Source organism: Tamandua tetradactyla, chromosome 11 (assembly GCF_023851605.1).
Source record: "Tamandua tetradactyla isolate mTamTet1 chromosome 11, mTamTet1.pri, whole genome shotgun sequence".
NCBI classification, from domain to species: Eukaryota; Metazoa; Chordata; class Mammalia; order Pilosa; family Myrmecophagidae; genus Tamandua; species Tamandua tetradactyla.
In genome coordinates, this window is record NC_135337.1 from 41,416,965 (window position 1) to 41,437,515 (window position 20,551).

At 40.3% G+C, this 20,551-nt stretch overlaps 1 protein-coding gene across 6 annotated transcripts in view; it reads right to left on the bottom strand.

Annotated features, from left to right (window-relative positions):
* LOC143649489 (uncharacterized) overlaps positions 1-20,350 on the bottom strand; it is an 81,278-nt gene extending 60,928 nt beyond the window's left edge. Inside the window, exons 1-5 of one of the 6 annotated variants that reach the window (XM_077119492.1) lie at positions 20,179-20,350; positions 15,839-15,999; positions 12,516-12,647; positions 10,654-10,719; positions 9,877-9,926 (exon numbers count right to left, since the gene is read on the bottom strand). The gene's annotated coding sequence lies outside the window, so the exon portion shown is untranslated. Of the gene's footprint in view, positions 1-144; positions 214-2,712; positions 3,101-6,733; positions 6,874-9,876; positions 9,927-10,653; positions 10,720-12,515; positions 12,648-15,838; positions 16,000-20,178 lie in introns of those variants that run through there. The other 5 variants (XR_013159037.1, XR_013159035.1, XR_013159036.1 and 2 more) reach the window with 5 other exon arrangements.
* Between the last annotated feature and the right edge of the window lie 201 nt (positions 20,351-20,551).

Genomic DNA, 20,551 nt, shown 5'->3' on the forward strand with positions numbered 1-20,551 from the left:
GGGGAAAACAATGCTGCAGTGAAGATTTAATAAAAAGTCACAGCTTCTCACAGAAATTATTTCAGCAAAGTAAACTATTAATTAAAATAACAAATGTCAGCTGTTTAGGAGGTTGACAGATAACACAACACAGCACTTGCTTACCTTGACATACAGGATGCATGGGACACTGGCTGGATCCATAATTCATCTTACCTATGGCTCTCTCATGCCCTAATATAGTGATAACAGAGTGATAAATTAGCTCCTGTTCAGCAGTTTCGTTAGCAAAAGTACTTGGGGACTTGGGGAAAACACACCTAGAGAGTGTCGTTTGGCAGCCTGAAGGAATATATGCTTAAACAGCTTGAGTGAAAGTTTCATGGAATTCCTGGAAAATATGAGTAGCAAGAAAAACAGGTGGGGAAATGTAAAACTAGGTGTAAGAGAGAGAGAGAGTAAGAGAGACAGAGCACCAGAGTAGTGCATTACGACCTGCTTTTGGCCACAGTAAGGGAGAATTATTAAGTAGAGGAATGTCTGTATCACCCCCGAGAGACCAGGAAAAAGAGAGAGAGATTAAGGGGAAAATGGAGAAGGTCAAGTTACAGAGCCATAATAAGGAAAGCGGGGGAGGCAGGAAAGGAAGGGAAATTAACATCTTCCATCCTCTCAAAAGTTACAGTTTGAAAGAGGGTCTGGGGCAGATGAGCCTTAAATACCACACATGGGAAATGGATTCTAAGCTGTTTCTTAGCATGATTACATAGGTGAGAAGGATACATGTAAAAAAGTTACATTTTTTACTCTAGTAGGCATGCTGGTGGGGAAGTCTATTTTAGGACTTTCCTATGCAGACAGCTTAGTGACACATCTATTATAAAATTAAAGAAGAAAGAAAAGCCCTTGAAGTTAGAGCACCCTGTAAAAATGTGTAGCGAAAGCTTGAAGGGATGAGAGGTAGAAATGGAAAGGTGGCCTGGAGGAAATGTCTGGGCAAAGTAGAATGAAAGAAGGAGGTAAGGGGTTGATGTGAGGTATCGAAAGAAAAGTAGTTTACTATCAAGACAGGTACTATTCTAGTTTGCTAGCTGCCAGAATACAATATACCAGGGACAGGATGGCTTTTAAAAAGAAGAATTTTATAAGTTGCTAGTTTACAGTTCTAAGGCCAAAAAAGTCCCAATTAAAATGTCCAGTCAAAGGCATCCAGGGAAAGATACCTTGGTTCAAGGCCGATGAAGTTCAGGGATTCTCTCTCAAGTGAGAGGGCACATGGCAAACACAGGTAAGTTTTCTCTCTTGGCTGGAAAGGCACATGGCGAACACGGCGTCATCTGCTAGCTTTCTCTCCTGGCTTCCTGTTTTATGAAGCTCCCCGGGAGGCATTTTCCTTCTTTATCTCCAAAGGTCGCTGGCTGGTGGACTCTCTGCTTCTTGTGGTTATGTCATTCTGCTCTCTCAGAATCTCCCTTATTCTCCAAAATGTTTCCTCCTTTATAGGACTTCAGAAACTAATCAAGACTCACCCAAATGGGTGGAGACACCCCTCCAGCTAATCTAGCTTAACAACTACTCTTGATTAAATCACATCTCCAGGGAGATGATCTAATTACAGTTTCAAATTTACAATGCCGAATAGGGATTAGAAGAAACGGCTGCCTTTACAAAATGAGATTAGGATTAAAACATGGCTTTTCTAGGGTACATACATCATTTCAAACTAGCACAGGTACACTTAGTGAAATGCAGACCTCTTCAAGTGAGAATAGTTCTGCTACTTCTCTCGATGTTACAAAATGCAGAGCAAAAATCATATATCCCATAGTTCAGGTCTCCATGCTTCGTTAGAAAGAGAAGCAAAAACAAAAAACCACTGAACGGGCACCAGTTAAATTAGGAGCTGGCTGCATGAAGTGCCAGCATTTTCTGTGGTACTTTTCTTTTTACAAAACTCATAATGGGGCAACAAAGGCTATTTCCTGCTTCTAACAAGTTCAATATGTTGTTACAGAAGAGGCATCTACTTTTTAAAATGCACCTATTATCATTTCTACTGGAGTCAAAACTTAGTGCACCGTTAAGGGTGAGCCTGTTTGCTAGTCCCAAATGAATAAATAACAGTAAGAATCCAGAATGACCCTTGTGCATCATCCCTGTTCCTCATTATTCTCTCCTTCTTCATTGGCTTGGGGACTTCAGTTAAGATGTGGGTTGTAAATGAAAGGTATTTGGTACTCAAAAAATGAAGATCATCAGAGGCATTTAAGCAGGTCTTTTGATCACAGACGAGGGCTTCAACTGAGCTAAAAGCTGGCCCAAAATTAATGGCCAAAATCAATATGCAAGGCAAGAAGGCAGGTGAACCAGTTTGGATGAAATTCGACCCGACGCTTTATTAAAATACAGAGCAAAGCAGAATCTTTCCAAAAGATCCGAAAGAGTCAGCAACCTTCACTCAGATAGTTCTGGTAGGAGGCCAGAATTCTTAAGTACGAGGTAATGCTAGATCTTTGTGAGTGGGATGGGGCTGGGCACGGAGCAGAAACAGGGAAGCAGTTGCTCTCTCAGGGATGCCTTCTGCAGGCGCCAAATATGTGCAGGGTCTGCAGTGGCCACTTGCTAGCCCACTTTGCATCCACCAAGGAGTGAGTTCAGCCCTTGTATCCATGCTGAATCTGCTGCAGGCTTCATGCATATCTTCAAAAGGATCCTATTAACTCATATCCCAGTGTAAGAAACCTCTTCGCTGCACAGCCCTCATTTTCTCACTTTCGTATTGACTAAGCCACCTCGGGAGTTTTCAGGCAACTTAGATCTGGACAGTGTTATTAAAAACTCCCTGAGCTCCAGAGAGAATCCTTATTCCCATAGAAATCCACTAAAAACAACTTAAATCAAGAACAGCCAGTATTGGAAGATTTCTGTTTTTTCCTTTTTTTTTTTTACCCCTGCAAATTCTTCTGTGAAACTAAAGTTGTCCCATTTGATGGGCAATTTGCTTCTGTGCTGTGTTACCATTAGCACTTGTCTATATCCTGCTTCTTCTCCCTCAAGGGGCTTTTCCACCAGAGTTCAAATCTAAAGCAAAATGCTCACTGCAACCCTAAGGTTAATGCTCCTGTAAGATATGCAAAAGAAAAAAGAAGTTGGAATGCCATTGAAAAACTAGGACAGGGCTATCTTTGTATTGAGTTTATCTAGGAAGGAAAACTGAATTTTGTCACTGCTGCAGTTTGTGGCGGCTTTCCCTCTGTGTAACTGCCAAGTAATTAATATGATTTAATAGCCACAACAGTAAATATAGTCTTAACAAAGTGATTGTCCCATAAGACTAAAATCACGATGCAGCATAAATCGATAACAGCCCTGGGAATGTCTAAGAAAGGGGTACATATTTCTACATTCACTGTTAGATGTTGAACTAATTTTGGAATTAGAAGCTGGGTGAAACGCAAAAGCTATTTTTCTAAGTGAAAAATTACAGAATATGTATGATGATCACTCAGAATATATATTGCTCATAAAATGAGTAGAAGGAAAGGAGTAGGTAAGAGTAGTCAAACTTTTTAAGCTAGTTCAAGTACAAATTTCTGCATCTCACATCATGCTTTTCTCCTCTCTAAACCATATGTGCTCAGGCAAGACTCCCTGATTTTACCGGTTTCTGTCCCATCCGTGGACCTTCAGTCCAACTGGAGAGACAAAACTGCCCTTCTTGTATGGACTAGCCCTTTCAGCAAACTCTTCTAAAGCAAGTCAATTGATTCATTTGCTTGAGAGAGCTCTACCTAGTGCAAAGGCCGCTGAAAGTCTCCGTGGCTGGAGTTGAGTAATAAAGAAACAGAGCGTATTGATCAGGAGCAATCTGCTTTAGCTCCTCTGGGGAAGTCTCCTAGGGGACATTGGTGCTTCTCGATTTTGAAGGTCAATATTAGCCCTCCTCCAAGGTAATCCCACTTGAGCTGGCTTTAGGGAAGTCTTGTTCTGTGCATCTCAACAGCTCTCTGCCTCCAGAGGATCAGGTGGAAACTCACTAGGAGGTGAGTTGCTTCTCAGCCTTAAGCATCAGCCCTGCTCAGGCACAAGAAGCCCTCCTACGCCTGGCTGAAAAACACTGGTAAATGCTCGACCCCTGCCAGCCTCCAGAGCAGCAATTCCTTAGTGAAGAGGGTCCTAAATGAAAACTATTTAAAGCTTTAATATATGAAGTGCCTTCTCTCAGAACTGTGTTTCCCACTGCTAGATAAGTGTCGCCTTAACTACATTTTTGTGAAGTAGCTGCAATGGCACTTGATAGCTTATTATGTTAATCCTTTAGGGATATTTGAGAAAATATCTATGAATTCTTCATATAGGAGAGTAATCAAGATTTGATTTAGTTATCAACCATCTCATAGGTTTTATAACTTATATGTTCTCACTGTGCCATATATTATATTCTTACTTTTCACCATTGTACATCCCCCTTCTCTCCTGCCCCAGTACACACAAAGATTTCCTTAGTCACAAAGGATTAAATAATTCACATTTGAAGAATATTTTTAAAGCATCATGCCTGTCTTGAAAAGTGTTAATCTTTTGATAATTGACTCTATTTTTACTGGAATTTTTCATGTGATTATTTAATACCCCGCCTGTCAATTTCAGACAGTATCTGTTTCCAGCCCACATCTCACACCAGAGACAAGTTGTCCAAGCAGGGAGACTGGGGGGGGGGGGGGTAGTTTGGTGGAAACAGAACCCTAACATAATAATAAATGCATTCCAAGCAAAGTGCTTGAAAATGAAATTGGCATTACGTATTTAAAAGATGAAGAGACGAATGTACTTGTAGCTTCATTTACCACCCAGAGCGCCTACAGAAAATCTGTCTGAAAGGGGACAGAGAACTTCTAGCTCTGATGGGCATATCAGTAGGGATTTTATTTGTGTCTTCCTGTAAATGCAGGAGCTCAGCTATTGATGACTTTAATTCTACAGGCACTGGTGGGTTGTGTTTAGCCTGAGAAATAACATTAAGTGAGCTTATCTGATGGGCCCCAAAAGGTTCAACAGTGCTTCTGATGGACTGGGACACAATGTGCTTCATGCTCATTCTGGGACCTCTCCCCCTTCTCAACTCTCCTTCCCCTCTTTTTTTCCACAAATGCTGAGAATGCAACAGATATGCACCACATTCGTGATTTAGGCTAATGCTGCACTATCGATTCAATCAGTACTTTTGGAGTTGTGAAATATGCATTCACACGCGGGTTAAATGGAAAAATATTTATTTAATGCTTTTGTTTACTCTTCCTCCTGCCCTGACCCTGGGAAACACACAGAGACAAGAGAAGCCCCAGCCTCGCTCAGTCTGGCTCCTTCCTGGGTTAATCACATTTCACACATCCCGATTCCTGGTAGATTCAGCACCTGACCTCCCTTTTGTCCCTCGCTGGATGAAAGTGTGAGTCTCCGTAATTTCCCTCAGGCACAAAAACAGTTTGCTTTCCTGGGGGAGGTGAAACTGACTCCCGGAGAAGGCTCAGCTGGGGCTTTTATCTTGCCTTCAGCTAGGACCGGGAGATGATCTTTCACTTTGCATGAAAATAAAAGCTGAAATTGGAGCCGCTTAATTCGGCTTTTTACAAAGGAACGGGCTGGCAGGAGGGTGAAAAGAACCTGGGGGCCTTGATTCTCAGTGTGGGAATTAAATTGGGAGTCCCTCGAGCTCCTTGGGAAGTAGGTGGCCAGCGTCCCCAGAACCGGCAGCGCTTGCAGCAAACGAAAGCGGCTTTGCAAGGAGCGCGCGTTGGCGCCGCTAGAGGAACTGCCTGGAGGGTAGGTGGTGGAAGGGATGGCTCTGGGAGGAGAGCATGCAGAGCACAAATGATCAGGCGCTCACTCACCGGGGCACCGCTCACCCTGGACTACCAGGCGATTTTTCTAAGAGACATTCCCCTCCTTTCTTTCTTTGTAGCTGGCTGACATTTCTCTCGGCGGGTCCGCCTGCTGCGAGGCCGGGAACGGTTCTCTGTGGGACTGAAGTCAGCAGCTCCATTAGGTGGACTAATGGTGATGGAAGGATCTGTGGCCAATTGGGCTAGGATGACATTTATATTTGGACACCCCATTATTCCTGGCAGGCCCATTGGGGAGCGTTCTGGGAGCTGGGGCTGCTGAGCACCGCTGTGGGAGGGTACAGGGGTGAGAGGCGATCCATGATAGGGAATGAGCCCAAGTGGCCGCCTTACGTTGGAGAACGTGCCGCGAGGCAGCGGCTGGTCGGTGCTTGGCAGCGGAAGTGCCATGTCCTAAAGTGTTCTACCCACATCCACCAGAGCAGCTGGCGCCTGGTAGAAGGCAGATGGTGTTGGATCCCCCAAGTGTCGCTGTCTAGCAAGATGCCATGTCCACTGATTAAAAATAATTAAACATTCCTTCTTCCAGTGAAGGAGAATGACATGCACGCCAGGCAGTGAGGTTGACAATGGCATTACGCAGCAAGATGTGGAGGCAGCAGTGAGTGCCCAGGGTAGCAGGTGTGCCTGGCTTGGAAAAGGTAGGGTAGAGAGTGGGAGGCCTGGTTTAGCAGTGACAGCAGGAAGAGTTTAGTGAGGATGCATATGCATGAGGAATATATGAAAGGAATTATATTGGATGACTTTCTACTACACAGTCTAGTTTATGGAGACCATTTTCCAAATTTTGAATGGAAATAACAAATTTTAGGTTCATGAGGTAATAATCAATCAATATGCACAAATCGGTTTATTCATATACGTCCCTGTGCCAGGTGCTGTGAACAGAATATATTAATAGATGACATTGTCATGTCTTCATTGTACTTAGGTTTAGTTGCACCTTCCCAGTTTCTCTACGTATGTGCTTTTCTTCTGCAATAAGAGAGTCCTGGGAAGAGTTTGACAAAAGGGCTGAACGTACTGTTATTTCCTTCTGTCCTCTCATCATGAATGAGCTCGTCCTCCCAATTCTCCTGTTTCACCATCTCCCTCCCACACACTCCATTCATATCCCAAAACTAGCCCCTTCCCTTTCACAGACAAGCTTCTAACTGCTGTCAGAAACTTGCCAAAAAACACAGTCCACTGTGTTTTTGTAATTTTTTACAAATTTATAAATGACTAATTTGTTCTTCCAAGTTTCTAAGACACACCAAAGATTCTAATTTGAAATGAATAAATTTTATTTCAGGCCAAAGGGAAAGTTCTGATTTACCAATAGCTCTAAAAGGATTTTGTCCCGTTACTTGTGTTTGAAATCATCAATATTTATGTCATAAGGAACAATTGTATGAGTGCTATATGCCTGTTCTATTGTGTGAATGAGGTGGCAAGAACAGTGTAACATGTACCTGAAAGATAAATTCTAATAAACCCAGTATCATTCATTGAGGGAAAGAATAAGGAGTTTTGGATTAAAGAAGAGATAACAATATGATAGTATTACTTAAGGAAGGCAGGTATCTTAAAAGAAGTGAGGTAGAAGCTGGATCTTGAAATTTGGCATTTTGCACATATTTGTGGTAAAGAAGCAGGAGTTTCCAAAGGATGCTACAAGAATTTCAGCAAAGCCATGAAGAAAGGAGTGAGTGAACTAGAAGTCTGACTAATTCAATGGAGAGAATCCACATTTATTAGAAGGAGAACAGCAAGAGAGTACTTCTCTGACTGTTTCCCAAATAAAGCATTCTTTACAGTACTCTCTAATGATTGAATGAGAGATGCTGGAATGTTAAAATATCAGAATTCCCGTGATAGATTCTATATTTTGACTCTTTCAGTCCATTTTGAATTATTAACTAGTTTGATTCTGAAACCACAGAGGCTAGAAAATTAAAACATATCTTTCCTCTCAATCCTTTGTATCTAAGGTTTCACCCATGATCCTACTTCTGCCAAATAAATCCCTGATGTGAGCCCTGGAAGTAGAGATGAACTCAGTGAGCTAGCAGATACCAGACGTGAGACCAGATTACTACTAGGTAAGCCCAGTAATAGAGGCATCTGATGGTCCTGTGGTGAAGCCAACGTAGAATTTCCTTAGTGCCAAGTAGCCTAGTGAGTGAGCAACAGATTTCGTAGCAGTTGTGTTTTACTAGAACAGTACTCAGTAGTTGGGTATTTCTCCAATCTGCTCTATCCCTGATGGTATGTGATCCAAGTCTGGTTTTTGGAGCCTACCTGAGATTCTGTAAAGCTAACAACTTTTAATAAAACCCCTTTTTACTTAAATTTGATTGATCTTGTTCACACCCTGAAACAATGACCAGTATAACTCCTTATGAGGTGTTTTTTCTTCATGGTTCCAGCCAAATGAAGAAATGTTAAGGTACACATACATGACCGTATGACACCCACTCCACTTTGGACTCAATTGTTTAGATCAAGGGAAGATACTGATCAAGATAGCAAATTGATTGGTTGACGAGTAGCCTAAGGTGTGGCTTTAAAGGGAGACCTTTGCCAAATAGGGACAATACCATCTGGATCAAACAGATCCTCTTTACTGAATGTTTGAACTGCAAAAACGGAAAAAGGCAGTTGACGTAGAGGAAAGAAAATATGAAAGACATAGAAAAAAATAAGAGAGGGAGGGTATAAGGCTGAGAAGGCAATAGGAAGCATGTATGAGAAGAAACTGAAAAGTCATATAGATTAGGGTGTTTTTTTGGTTAGGAATAGCAGAATTAGAAAAGAGCAGGAGTGGTTTTAAGAGCATATCAAACAGGGTGCCCACTACACCCAACTTCTCATTCTAGATGACTCTACTTTATCCACAGATCCCTGCTTCAGAAACCAGGACTGGTCTATTTGTTTGTGCAGGGATAGCCCTCAAAATAGACCAGGGAACCCATCTATTGGCTGGCTGATAATTCATGGGATCACTGGTGCAAAGCACTAACAGAAATTAGCCAAACTCATCCCAGTTAAATTTGGGATGAGTTGAAAAGTCAGTAATTAGAGGAGAGTAAAGCAGACATGAAGAAAAAGCAGAGATTCATGAGAAAAAGAGAGATGAGGAATGAAGCTGATTCCTAAAGCAGCTTTATTTGGCACAGCTTTACTGTTCCAGTACACATGCAGTTCTGGCCAGATAGTCCCTTCTACACTCTTTTGCCAAAGGTGGCTGAAGAAGCTGTTCTTCCAGCCCAAGTAGCCTACTGAGCACACATGAGGAGACGACCTGAGTTCTATGGCTTCACTGGATCCTGAGAGACCTAGTTCTCTGGACTCACCAGCCTTGGCAAGGCCAGCTCCATTATGCTTTCTCTTATGACAATGCCTGCTTATTCACTTTTCTATGGGTTATTTTGAGATATGGCTACAGGCTGAGATTCTGCTTCTACCTCACCCAAAGCACTTAAGATACATTGAGTGTTTGTTTCATGTGCACAGGCGAGTCCAGGTAACACATACAGTTAACTTTTTAAAAATAGACCATCTTTCTTCTGCCTTATTTTCTCATATATTTCATAAGTGGAAACAAGGACAAGAGCAAACTTCCTTGATTTGGATTTAGAAAAATCTGAAATGACATGGTTTTAGATTTTCAGTATTTAATTGCAGATGAATAACTCTTGGAAGCAGAATGTTGCCCAACTATGTGGGGTACAATTTAAGTCACCCTTTAAGTGTAGTGTTTGATTACCATGCCTACTGAATAAGCATATGTAACTAGCATTATTATCAATAGAAGCCACACCAACAGATCTCTACACTGGAATAGTAATTTACCCTTACATTAAATTGCTTTCGCCTCTTTGAAAGTCACACCATTTTTAGTAAGTGTTTTTTGAAGCTTCATTATTATTATGACTACTAATTTATACATATATAATGCATTCTGCTTTATTGTACTCAGAAAATTACATTTCAGAATCATTTTACCCACCTGGAGAGAAGCATAACAGCTCCTCTGTAGCACTCAACAATGTCTCAGGCCTGGCAATGAACAGAGGAAATAGCTGTAAATATGCAACTTACCACGGAGAGGTGGAACATTCTTTCAAAAGGGACTTTGACTTTGACAGGTGGGTCCAGCAATTTGGAAATCTGTTGGAGGACTGCATTACTTGGTCCCCACTTATCACTCATCCTGGCCTACTTGGGTGCAGAAAGACACGCAACAGTGATCTTCAACTTTGGCTGAACATCAGAATCTCCTGGGGACTTAAAAAAAATGTCTTTGCCTAGGACCCACCCCAGGCCAATCAAAACTATTTTGGAGAGTGATGCCTGGGCTTGTATATTTTAAAATGTCACAGATGACTCTAGTGGGGCCCTTGACATTGAGAACCACTGACTTAACAACATTGATTTTCAAATTCTGGTTTTCGTCATAATCACCTGGGGATGATCCTGTCCAGATTTACTAAATCAAATGATTCTGATACACATAAAATTTGAAAGCCACCAATTTACATATTATTATTGGTTCTTTCTGCCTAGGGCTTCCTCTCCCAATATCCTACTCCAGACCTGGCAATAGCTACCATTATATATCCCAATTAAAATGCAATCATGTTAATTGGAGTGATAACATTTCAAACTACAATCAGTCATCATGACTGTCCTCAGCAGAGAATAGGGCTCTGAATAAATGGACAAAGGAACTGGGAAGTTTTGCAGATGATAAGATAATTCTAATGCTTTCTGGTCCTATCTTTACCTGTTTATAATGCATCCACGATTCACTGTTCATCATAGTCAAACATTGAGTCATCACCTTTTTTTCCTGACAAAATAAAATGTATTATATAGGGCCTACTCCAATACTGGAACACTGCTGGTATTATCTCATTCAGCTCTTAAACTCATCAGAGTTATATAATTGCTTTCAGTACCCAGATGAGAAATCTGAATTTCAGAGAAAGTAAGCATAGTCTAGGGCCCTAAAAGTGGTACACAGTTTTTTAAAGATCAGACCTCATGTCCTTAGCTCCAAAAGCTGCCTTTTTGGCCTATATTGCTCCATACCTGGCAGTTATTCTAAACAGGGGAGAAATCTGGTTTCAAATCTTTGAAGGGCTGTCATGCGAAAGAGGCAGCCCTGGTCTGTGTTGCTGCAGACCATAGAATATGGCTCAGTAGGTAAAAAAATGAAGTTAGGTATGTTTTAGCTTAATTTATTGTAAGTGATATTAATAATTAAAACACAAATAATAGCTATTTCTCAAACAGTTGTGTTCAGCACTAAGCAGAGTACTTAAATTAGTGCATCTCATTTAATCCTCATAATACTCCTATGAGAAAGGTTCTATTATTAACGTTATTTTACAGGTGAGGAAACTGAATCTCAGAGAAACTAAAGAACTTGTCAAAGGGCATAGAATTCCACATGGGTGGCTTTGGTGGTTGAATCAGCTGTAACTGATTCAAGAGACAAAGAGCTCAATCCAAGCTACTTGAGTCAGTTAAGACATGAGCTCAGAATTAACTCCAAAGCTATGCTATAAATTTCTAACAAGAGAATTGTCAAATAATGAAGTTAATTACTTCATAAAATCATGGCCTTCGTGTCTGCCATTGGGTTAACAGAGGGTGAATGACCACTGTCAATTCTAGCTTTAGACTCTCCATTTCTTTGTTGCCTTTTTCAGGTTGTGACCCCCTGGTCACAGGTAACTTAGTGAAGAGTAGGTATCTTCCCCAGGAATTTTGAATTCATATTGAGAGCCAATTAATCTCTCTGAAATGTGTCAATTTGGGTGCTGTGGGTGCTTTTTTCCAATCACCATGTAGGCCAAATAATACTGTAATAAATCTCCCCCCTTTTAAATCTAGCTAGCTGAAAGTGATTTCTGTTTGAACCAGTACATAGTTCTGTGGGTATCATTAACGATAAGAACCCAAACATGAAACCTAAATGTTGTTGGGCCTTGTTATATGCTCAAATTGGGGTGGCTGCCTGGCTTATGATACTGTCAGTGTTACCTACTTTTCCTGGTAACATGCCCTGTGTGCTGGTTTGAAACTGTTATGCATCCCCCCAAAACACCATGTTCTTTTAATCCAATTCTGGAAGTAGAGCTGGATGGGACCTTTTGATTAGATAGTTCCCATGGAGATATGACCCTATCCTTTCAAGATGGGTCTTAATCCCTTGCCGGAGTCTTTTAATGGAGAAATATTTTGGAAAGAAAGTTCAGGGCTGAGAGAAGCTAAGAGAGAAAGAAACATCCCGGGAGAAGCCAGAAGGACCCATAGGAGCTGAGAGGGCCCTTATAAAACCTAACTGGAGAGAAGGTCTAATGCCTTCCCATGTGACAGAGGAACCCCGGACTCCCAGACACTATCTGCCTTTCTCCAGTGAAGGTATCCTGTTGTCAATGCCTTAGTTTGGACATTTTTATGGCCCTAGAACTATAAATTTCTGACCTAATAAATCCCCTTTGGAAAATTCAACCCCTTTCTGCTATGTTGCATTCTGGCAGGTTTAGCCAACCAAACTGTCCTGAACAATGGGATCAATCAAAGGAACTAACTCTCCTGACCTTGGTGATGAATCTAAGATGTGGACATGTGACCTACATTGAGCAATCATGTACCAGGACTTTTCGAATAGCGCTAGGGGTGAGGACTCTCTTGGTCAGAGTTGTGATGCTGAAAGATTATCATTCCAGAGCTGCTTCCAACCATATTTTTCCATCACATGGAGACAGCCTGCAAAAAAAGGTCACATATTTGTGAATTCATTTTTTAACATTTTTTAAATTGTGAAATATAACATATATATGAAAAAGTAATAAATTTCAAAGTACTTTGTAACAAGTAGTTATAGAATAGGTTTCAAAGTTTGGTATGGATTACAGTTCCACAATTTCATGTTTTTCCTTCTAGCTACTCCAAGACACTGGAGACCAACAGAAATATCAATATAATGATTCAACAGTCATACTCATTTGTTAAATCCTATCTTCTCTGTTACACTCCTCCTTCTCTTTAAATAACATGGATACATAAAAGTAACAAATTACAATGTACAGCACAGAAATTATTTGCAGAACAGATTTCAGAGTTTGGTATGGGTTGCAATTCCACACTTTTAGGTTTTTATTTCTAGCTCCTCTAAGATACTGGAGACTAAAAGAAGTATCAGCAGAATGATACAGCACTCATACTCATTTGTTAAACATGAAGTTCTCTGTATAACTCCACCATCACCTTTGATCTTTCTCCCACTCTAGTCCTATTTGGGCAATATCTATTCTAATTTTTTAATGTTGGAAGGGGCTGTTGATAATATGGGATGGGGGATGGAACTAGTTGATATTCTAGAAAGCCTGATTCCACTGCATTTCAGGACTTTCCTGGTCCAGGGACCCATCCAGAAGTTGCAGGTTTTGGAAAGTTACCCTAGTGCATGGAACCTTTGTAGACTATTATGTAATGGCCTAGGAATTCTTTAGGATTGGCAGGAATGGTATTGATTGGGGTTTGGCAAGTTATGGTAGGTAGCAATGTCTAACTAAAGCATGCATAAGAGTGGCCTCCAGTGTAGCCTCTCTACTCTATTTGAACTCTCTCAGCCACTGATACCCCTTTTTGTCAAGATGGCATTGTTGATCCCATGGTGCCAGGGCTAGGGTCATCCCTGGGAGTTATTTCTCATGCTGCCAGGGATACTTTCATCCCTGGATGTCATGTCCCATGTAGGAGGTAAGGCAATGGTTTCACTTGCAGAGTTGGGCTGAAAGACAGAGAGGCCACATCTGAGCAACAAAAGAGGCCCTCTGGAAGTAACTCTTAGGCTTGCCTATAGTAGGCTAAGCATCTGTGCTATAGACATAAGCTTCACAAGAGCAAGCCTCAAGATCAAGGGCTTCACCTATTGATTCGGGTGTCCCTAATATTTGGCACAGTATCTAGGGTTTCCCCAGTGGTAAAGTTTAATAGTTCCATAATTTTTCTCCTATCCCTCAAGGGACTTTTATAATACTTTTTCATTATCTGCTTAATATACTCTTGGATGTATCCAGGCATTATATTAAGCTATACAGGATTAAAGGCTCTCATTCTTATTCTGGGCTTCCTGTGTTTGGATTGTTTAAATGATCTATCCAGACAGGTTGAGGTAGATTATGTGCTGCAGAAAATTTAGGTTTTAGACATAATAAACCTTTCTTCCTTTGGTATCAAAGAGTAGGTGAAGTTCTAAAATATAGGTGATATCTCCCTTACCCCTGTATTCTGAATTACCTTAATCCTGACCCAATCAGATTCATTCTTATCTCTAAATACCAGGCCATACATATATAAAACACCTTCTCAAAATCCAGAAATAATAGTTACCACTTTTGACTAAAAGCGACTGCTATAAGAGTTTCCGATCTGCCCCAGTTTTCTTATAAGTTTTCTAAATGTTATCATATAAGATTTGCTCTTTTGTTCCTGGCTTAATTTGCCTCACCAAATGTCCCACAGGTGCATTCACATCATTGCATACTTAACAACTTCATTCCTTTTTGTGCTTGTGAATTCATTTTTATAAAATATCCAGAGTAGGTCAATTCACTATTGGTGATTATACGGGTCTGGGGGAGAGGAGAAAATGGAGATTAACTGCTTGATGGCAACTGGATTTTATTTTGGAATTATGAGCACGTTTTGGAACTAGATGTCGGTGGTGGTTGCACAACATTGTAAATGTGCTAAATGTCACTGAGTTGTTTACTGTAGTGTGGTTAAGTTTATATTATGTGACTTTCCCCTTAGTTCAACAACAAAAAAATTCCTTGTAAATTGATGGGTCAACATCTTCGTTATGTCTATTCGTGATCAGTATGCCTATAATAGGCAACACTTACTCTGGAGAATAACATTGCTAGTGTTTAAGACACTGTGATTCCTTGAATATCCTATTAGGATTTTAAGTTTCTGTAGTAAACTCTTAGTAAACCCATAAGTATCATGGCCTAAATCAGCTTTCAGTTTTCTAAAATAAGTTTTTTATTTATCGAAGTACTGCATACACATCATTACAAATATCAAATGCTATATTTGTAATGTCCCTCAAGCCCCCTTCTCCATGGATTTTCCCAAGACCATCTTATTGATTGTACCAAATAAAGAGCTCTTAAAAACAATCTCTTTTAGCAAGGATGGCTATACATCCTGCATACCCTTGATTTATTTATTGCCCTCCCCCACGTAGATTATTATTATTGCCCTGCAAAGTATCCTAGTTTGATATCCTACGTAGAGGCTGCCACTTTTATTGCTTCCTGTGTTTTCTAGAAATAACCTCCATGTCTTTAAATATAAGTATACATATGCTCCTTTCTTGAGACCATGTCTAATTTAGATATTTCCCGTTGACTTCTTGCTATCAGTATTAAGTATTTACCTCACCCATATCCCCATCTCTATTCTTCACTTCTTCTGAAATAAATACATTACTGCCTTTTTTCCTTTGTCAATTGCCTTTTATACTCTATTTCTTATTCCATTAATTATAGACAATTTCTCTTGATTTTCTAGTTTATAAGAAAGAGCTATTAGTGCACTCACATCTTTTTCCATAAATGTCCTTCCCCCTCCATCTGACTCCAACACTTTTACTTTTATACTGTCAACATTGATGCCATTCACGTTCTGTCCTATAACAAAAATTTTCTCCTGTGTATAATCTTCAAGTTGACTTAGGATGTTGGCTAATGGGGAGCATTTATGCTATTATGTTAATGCACTTATTCACCACTAAAGAATATAGCAGTGTGCTATGATTTCAGCCTTTATTGTATAATTTTTGGTTTCCTTCACAATTTCCCCCTGCTTTAGTCAGGATTCTCTAGGGAAAGAGAACTGACAGGAGAGATCTGTAAATATTATGAGATTTTATAAAATTGTCTCACACAACTGTGGAGACGCACGAGTCCAAATTCCACAGGGCAGGCTGCAAACTGGGAACTTCAGTGAAGGTTTTCAATGAATTCCTCAGGAGAAGCTGCTGGCTGAAGTATGGATGAAAATTCTCTCTTCTGACTGCTGAAGTCATCACTTCTCCTTTTAAAGCCTTCAGTAGTTTAGATTAAATGTCTCTTACTGCTAAAGGCAATTTCCTCCATTGTAAACAGCCATAGATGCAATCAATTTACTGATGATTTAAGTCCACAAAATGTCCTCACAGTAAGTTAGGCCAATATGTTTGCTTGACCAAACAACCAGGCACCATTACCTGGCCAAGTTGACACACGAACTTAAGCATCACAGTTCTCCCCTTGTCAACTTGGCAGCTATAAACATCACCATAAGCGATACTTAATCACTAAATAAGACAATAATGGATTATTTTTCACCTAACAATACTCACCCTAACTGCCCTGCATAAAACCAGAAATATGCTAAATCTTTCCAGAATAGGGTACAAGTCCTTAGGTAATATTCACTCTTAAACTTGATATCCTATAACTTAAATACTATGACATGAACTAATACAACTTGCATCATATGATAAGGGGATAAGATAGGGGAGAAAACAAAGATATTTGTTTTAAGTACCTATACCTACATACTCATTATAAAACAAAGAAGAAATATTCATACTATTAGGGTCTTCATTTCTGTAACTGGTCACATGGTCATAGTACATATTTACCTTGTTCTACAACCCATTCCATTTTCCCTTTACCCTCAGCAAACATGTCACCTGGCTGTGGCTCTTTGCCTGGTAGGGTGACACAAACCTTCATTCCTGAAGTTTCTGGACCATTGGTACTCCTACCTGGATTGATGTTTTGCAATTGCCCATTGACTTTAATCACAGGATCACAGGGCCTGGTAATACTAAGAGATGTCCTATCTCTTATATACCAGGCAAACTCTTCTTTACCGCCATTGTATAGTTGCAGTCCTACTTCCCCTTCATAGTCAGGTTCAATCACCCCAGCCAGTACAGTAATATCCTTATTTACCTGTTGGTTCAGAATTATGAGAAGATGAAAATGTCTTGGTGGAAGTCTTAACTTCCAAATCAATGGAATCATTGTGTTTCCTAGTGGAAGCATTCCTCCTTTTGGAACTAGGACTGCAGACCAGCAGAGTTAAAACTGCAGGGATAGGAGGCAAAAAGGTTTCTAGTGGATCACTAAGGGTAATAGTGAGTGGTGCCACTCCCATTTCCAACCCTTGATTCCTGTACCCATGACTCCAGGCTATGGGAGAAAGAGCACCATAGAGTGGACACTGATTTAGAGCAAACACAGCCTCCTGGAGAACATTGCCCCAGCCCTGCAAGTATTGCCACCTCGTTGGCACTGCAATTGATTCTTTAAAAGACCATTCCACTCTTCTATCAACTAGCTGCCTCTGATGAAGGGGAACATGGTAAGATCAGAGAATTTCATGACATTCTATAAGTCTACAGAGGTAGTTTTGGCAGAACCATTGCATGCAGGGAAGGCTATCCCATATCTGGAGTATGTGTCTTTTCCAGTTAGAACAAATCACTGCCCCTTCAATGATGGAAATGATCCAATGTAAACTACCTGCCACCAGGTAGCAAGCTAATCACCTAACGGAATGGTGCCATAGCAGGAACTGAGTGTGGGTCTCTGCTGCAGGCAGATTGAGCATTCAGCAGTGACTGTAGCCAGGTCGGTCTTTGTGAGTAGAAGTCCATGTTGCTGAGCTCAGGCATAACCTCCATCAGTTCCACCATGGCCACTTTGTTCATGAGTCCATTGGGTAATGACGGGAGTGGCTGGGGAAATAGAATGACTGGTATCCACAGAACAGGTCATCTTACCCACTTGATTATTAAAATCTTCATCTGCTGAAGTTGTCCTATTGTGAGCATTCATATGGGACACAAATATCTTTTTGTTCTCGCTTAGAAAGTTCTATCCACATATCTCTTCCCCAGACCTTTTTTTCACCAATTTTCCAATCATATTCCTTCCAAGTCCCTGACCATCCAGCCAAACCATTGGTGACAGCCCATGAATCCACATACAAATGCAATTCTGGCTGTTCCACCTTCCAAGCAAAATGAACAACCAGGTGTATTGCTCAAAGTTCTGCTGACTAGGAGGATTTCCCCTCACCACTGTCCTTCAGGGTTGTCCCCCAAATTAAATTAATTCATTTCATCCTAATAGCAGCACTTTGAGCTAGGAGTTATGATCTTCATTTTACTGATAAGGAAACTGGGGCATAGACAAGTTGGGTCATTTACTCAAAGACACAACAGCTGTTAAATCATAGAGTCAAATTTGAATCCAGGCAGTTGTCTCCAGAGTCAATGCTCATTTTATCTACCTGTTATGCTACTGTGTAATGGCTAAAATGTCTTGAGTTTTCACTCTGGCTCCACATCAACTGTTGTTGATGACAAGTCTGATGTGAGTTTGATTCTTGTTCTTTTTGTGTTATACTTTCCTCCCCTAACCTCCACCACTTCTATCCCCATGGTTGATTTTAGAGTATTCCCTTTTTTGTTAGTATTCTGAAATTTTACAATCATTTTTCTAAAAAGGTGTCTTTTTTTTCCCCCATGAATTCTTGTCATTGTTCAAGTTCTTTGGGGTTTTTGTATTTCCCTGTCACCTCTGGGAAATTCTCTTAATTTTTTCATCAAAAATTTCTTGCTCTCTTCTTTTTCTCATGATTCTATCTAAAATTCTTATTAATCAAGCATTGAATATCCCATGATTCTTCTATTTCTTATCTTGCTTCATATTGTCTCTTTGTGTTTTCACTTATTTTAATTTCACAAATACTCATTGAGCACCTTATATTTTGGGGAGTACACAGAAAATAGACAAGTAAGCAAATAATGTGATTGCAGGATGAGATAATTATATAAAAAATAAAGCATAATTTTGGGGGCACTTGTGTTTTTTGCTTTATAAACTGTGAGATTTCCTATACCTTATCTACCATCCTGTGAAATGTTTTATTTTGGCAATCATAACTTTAGTTTCCAAAAGCTCCTTCTTGTTCCTTTTCCAAAGATACCTATTTTTGTCTTATGAACATAAATGTATTCTTGAATATCATGATGCCAACTTTCTGATGATAACAATTAAGCTATTTTGAAATTTCCTTTTGGTTCCTAAATTGTTTCTGCTTCCTCTGTTTTGTTTTGTTTTTGTTTGTCCTTTTTTCTTATTTTGGTATTTCTAGTTCATGTTTCAGGCTTGTCTCAAATGTCTTAGCTTTTGGGTAAGAATGGGGCCACAGAGAGACAGCCTGGGAGCTCCATGTATGTGTCCGGAGATTGTCACCTGATGGGCCATCCTATAAAGCAAACGTATGTACTTGAATGCCTAGTAATTTTATTTGGGCATTCATGCACCCATTAGTCACTCTAAATCTTCTCAGACAATTTGCTCATTTTGTTTAGAGAATGGCCCTCCAATTTTATTATGACAGTGACATAATCTTATTGCTTTGAAACATCTTAGATGAAAAAGTAAGGCTGGAGGTAGTTCCTTTCCCCATAAATCTCCCTGTTCTCTACCTTTCTTCTCCTTCCAACCCTCCTACCCTCCTTCTCTCCTACGTTCTCCTTCCTGCCATGCTGACATGTTAAGACTCATGAAGACTCTCTGGTTCTTTGGTTGCTACACCTATGAAATCAAGGAGTCTGCAGTTTTATTCCATCAATGCTTTTAACTTCCAGAACATTTGCAAAATCTCTCATCTCCTTAAGGCCTCCCACTTTTGTTAGCTATTTTTTCCTTGACCACAAGTATATTGGGTTCCCAGGAAGGACATGATAAATATGTATCTGCTCAGTTTACCGTCTTAAACTCAAATACTCATGTGTTCCAATGGTGGAACTTTATGAGGGCAGAGCACTAGGAGAGGAGCATTGATGGGATAAAAGCTAAGGAGCCAGATCTGAAGAAAGTACTGGAAAGGGTAACCTGGTTTTATGTGGCTTTGTGACTTTTCAGGAGTTGATAATCAGCACACAGTTCGAGGGAGAAGGCACAAGAGATACTGTTTGCATGTTTGCTGAGGGTCAAGTTGCTCTCAGTGAAAGCATTCTGAACTTGAGCCAGAAGCTCTGCTGAATGAGTTCTCACTCTACACACCAACTGGGTGATGCTGGGCAATTACTTCACCCAGCTGGGCCACAATTCCTCATCTATAGGGTGAGGTTAATAATTCTCATCCCTTGAGTCTCGGTGTGAGAAATTAAATGGGTTATAACATGACCATTTATTGTACATAATTATTTACTTACAGGTTGGTTTCCCTGATTGCTCCATAGCCTTGGTAGTTGAGCATCTGAGCCAGCAAAGCCAAACGAACATCAGTGGGTACGGCCAGCACTGGGCATGGTAATCAGGGGTTATTAATTAAATTCAAATGTAAAGCCTACATGTTACTGTGTGGTTTTTATGTTCTCTGGCTTTCTGAAGGTGGTGTCCTACTATGACCTCATGGAATTCTTGGCAGCAGCCATCCTTTGAAAGGTTTGAAGTTCCCGTTGCTGGTTTGCCCTTGGCCAGTCCACAACTGTGCCCCTGCATGACCACCCTTGCAAGAGGTTGTTAGGAACACCTATCTCTATTGATTATTTATCATATTAATCAAAACGTTCTGGTTAGCATTTC